The sequence below is a fragment of the Cebus imitator genome, unplaced genomic scaffold (assembly GCF_001604975.1).
Source record: "Cebus imitator isolate Cc_AM_T3 unplaced genomic scaffold, Cebus_imitator-1.0 Scaffold24, whole genome shotgun sequence".
NCBI classification, from domain to species: Eukaryota; Metazoa; Chordata; class Mammalia; order Primates; family Cebidae; genus Cebus; species Cebus imitator.
This window is the reverse complement of record NW_016107339.1, coordinates 2,214,751-2,218,211: the sequence shown is the minus strand read 5'-3', so window position 1 is coordinate 2,218,211 and position 3,461 is coordinate 2,214,751. Positions and strand designations below refer to the sequence as shown.

Genomic DNA, 3,461 nt, shown 5'->3' with positions numbered 1-3,461 from the left:
GTTTCATTTATATAAAATGTCAAGAGCAGGCAATTCCGTAAATAGAAAAAATAGATTAGTGGTTGTCAAGTCTGGGGGAAGGTGGGAATGTGGGGGTAACTGCTATTGAGTATGGGGCTTCTTCTTGGGATGTTGAAAATTATACAATTAGACAGTGGGTATGGTTACACAACTTTGAGAATTGCTTGAACCCAGGAGGCAGAGGTTGCAGTAAGCCGAGATCACGCCACTATACTCCAGCCTGGCCACAGAGCAAGACTCAGCCTCAAAAAAGATAAATAAATAAAAAATTCATTTCTTCTTGGGATACTAAAAATCACTGAATTGTAAACCTTAAGAGTGAATTTTATATGACATAAATTATATTTCAAGAATGCTGTTATGTAAACACAAAAAAATACTGTTGTAGCACAAATATTTAAAAATTAGTTTATCCTATATTCATGTAATCTGAAGAAAGAAGTTGCCAGAAAAAAAAAACCATATAGCTGGAGAACATTTTTTTGACATTTTTTGACAGAATTTTAAAAAATATAACATACATACATAAAATTGCAGAAATTATGTGAACAACTTGTTAATGGGGCAGAAATGCAAATACATTACTAAGATATCTAATAAAATAATTTGGGCCAAGGTGTTAAGAACAGAAATAGTCCAGCCATTGCTCAGTGAGGTGATATCCTGGGACTTCTGCCTTGGGCAAGCAGTGAAGGCAAGAGGGAGGAGGTCATCCAGTCATGAATACATGAGGCTTAATTTCCAAGAATATACACAGAACTCCTGCAACTCAACAACGGAAAGACAAACAATCCAATTAGAAAATGGGCAAAGAACTTGAACAGACATTTCTCCAAAGAAGATATACAAACCTCCAATAAGCACAAAAAATACTTAATATAATTAGTTATCAGGGAAATGCAAATCAAAATGACAATGACATACCACTTCACATTTATTAGGATGGCAATAAACAAAAAAACAAGAAAATAACAAGTGTTGGCAACCATGCAAAGAAATTAGACCATCATAGATTGCTGGTGAGAATGCAAAACAGTAAAGCCACTATGGAAAACAGTTTAGCAGTCCTTCAAGAGATAATCAGAATTACTATAAGACCCAGCAATTCCACTTCTAAATATATACACAAAAGAACTGAAAACAGGAACTCGAGCAGATATTTGTATGACAAGGTTCATTGCAGTATTGTTCGCAATGGCAAAAAGAGAAAACAACCCAAGGGTTCAATGACAGATGAACGGGTAAACAAAAAATGGAATACATCTCATATCTATACAATGGGGATTATTAATCCATAAAAATGAATGAAATTCTGACACATGCTACAACATAAATGAAACTTTAAAACGTTATGCTAAGTGAAATGAGCCAGACACAAAAGGGCAACTACTGTAAGACTCACTTATATGAGATATCTAGAATGGGCAAATTCACAGAGATAGAAGGTGATTTGAGGTTACCAGCAGCTGGAGTGGAGTGAGAGGAAAATTGAAAGTTACTAGGTACAGAGTTTCTATTTAGGTTTTCAAATTTTTTCTTTTCTTTTCTTTTCTTTCTTTCTTTTCTTTTTTTTTTGAGACCAGGCTGGAGTGCAATAGTGCAATCTTGGTTAACTGCAACCTCCACCTCATGGGTTCAAGCGATTCTCCTGCCTCAGCCTTCTGTGTAGCTGGGATTACAAGTGCCCGCCACCACACCCAGCTAATTTTTTTAAAATTTTTCTTAGAGATGGGGTTTCACCATGTTGACCAAACTAGTCTTGAACTCCTGACCTCAGATGATCCACTTGCCTCCCAAAGTGCTAGGATTACAGGCATGAGCCACCGTGTCCAGCCAAATTTTTTCTCTTTTTTTTTTTTTTTTTTTTTTTTTTTTTGGAAATAGATACTGGTGATGGTTGCACAACATTGTGAATTCATGCCACATAATGTAAAAATGATTAATGCCACATAATGTAAAACTGGTTAAAATGGCAGGTTTTATGTCTTTTACCACAAAAAAATTTAAATCCATGAAGCCAACAACTTCATTTACTATCTTCTCTAAATTTCCATTGTCAGACAAATGTCACTGAAATTAATAGGAAATGTGCAGTTCCTATTGATGGGCACAAGGAATGGATTATTAATCTATGCTAAAGGCCAAATAAAATGTTATATAATATAAATATTACCACCATATGGTATTAGTTTACAGGACACTTTACAGACCACTTTGAATTCCGTATCAGGCTTTACAGACCACCCATCTAGAAGAAAATGTATTATGGAACATAGATGCTCTGATTCTAAAAAGATGAATTTCCATTTCCCTTCTGATTTAATTACAATTCTCTTTTAGACAATCTTATAATATGTGGATTTATTAGAGCTGAGATTAGTTTTCGAAAAGAAAATAAACACAGGAGGTAATGTGACCTTTGAGTAAAAATTCAATCTAATTGGTTATTGTTCATAATTACCATCTTAAAGGAAAAACCCACAAGTTCTGACTCTCTCATGTTTTTATATTATTAACCAGGTCATCATAATATATATTATTTAGATACTGCCAAAGATTCCAGTAAAATTTTGAAACATGGGAATACAGGTAACATTTTTTTGAATCACTGGTCTTTTTTGATGATGAATATATATTTGATCATGCAAAAAATGTATTTAGCAGCCTATTAGAAATTCAGATGCAGAAATTCTTTTCATATGATCTGTAGAAATGGACTAATACAGATAATATGAACAGAGAAAGATAAAAGACATCACGTTGTATATTCAATAATCCACTACTCAAAGATAAAGTTTTCTAATAACCATTAAAATGAAATCAAAGAATATATAAATTTTAATTTAGCATAGCATTGTATTACATCATAGCTTATGAGAGGTTTCCAAGGAATCTAGCAACAGATAGATTACTAGTCACTTACTAAGAATTTGGAAATCCCAAAGGTACAGAAAACTTTATTGCCTCAAAAAGATTTTTTTTAAAAAAGAAGTTACATTCCCAGTCATAAAAACCTGATAAAGAACTGTTATAAACTTAGGCACTTCTGAATAAAACTGCAGTTAAGAAAGCCAATTATTTTCATAGGGAGAATAAATTTTCCTATGATAATTCAAATAAAACTGGTAAATGGATAAATGCTTTAATAAAAGGATAAGAGAAGGCTCAAGGTAAGAGCAATTTATCCAAAACAAGGGGGCATAATGAAAAAAGAGATAAGGAATATCTTTAAGGCATATTATAAGAGAATACAAATCTGAAACTCTGGTAAATGTGGTTTAGCTTTAGAAAGTTTGGAGGAAGGAGGCCGGGTGCGGTGACTCAAGCCTGTAATCCCAGCACTTTGGGAGGCCGAGGCGGGTGGATCACGAGGTCAAGAGATCGAGACCATCCTGGTCAACATGGTGAAACCCCGTCTCTACTAAAAATGCAAAACATTA

The 3,461-nt window shown here is 33.8% G+C and overlaps 1 long non-coding RNA gene across 2 annotated transcripts in view; it reads right to left on the bottom strand.

Annotated features, from left to right (window-relative positions):
* Nucleotides 1–521: 521 nt before the first annotated feature.
* LOC108299751 overlaps nucleotides 522–3,461 on the bottom strand; it is a 9,978-nt gene continuing 7,038 nt past the window's right edge. Inside the window, exons 2-3 of one of the 2 annotated variants that reach the window (XR_001823100.2) lie at nucleotides 1,424–1,487; nucleotides 522–789 (exon numbers count right to left, since the gene is read on the bottom strand). This is a non-coding gene — a long non-coding RNA (uncharacterized LOC108299751). The remainder of the gene's footprint in view (nucleotides 790–1,423; nucleotides 1,488–3,461) is intronic. The other variant, XR_001823099.2, reaches the window with a different exon arrangement.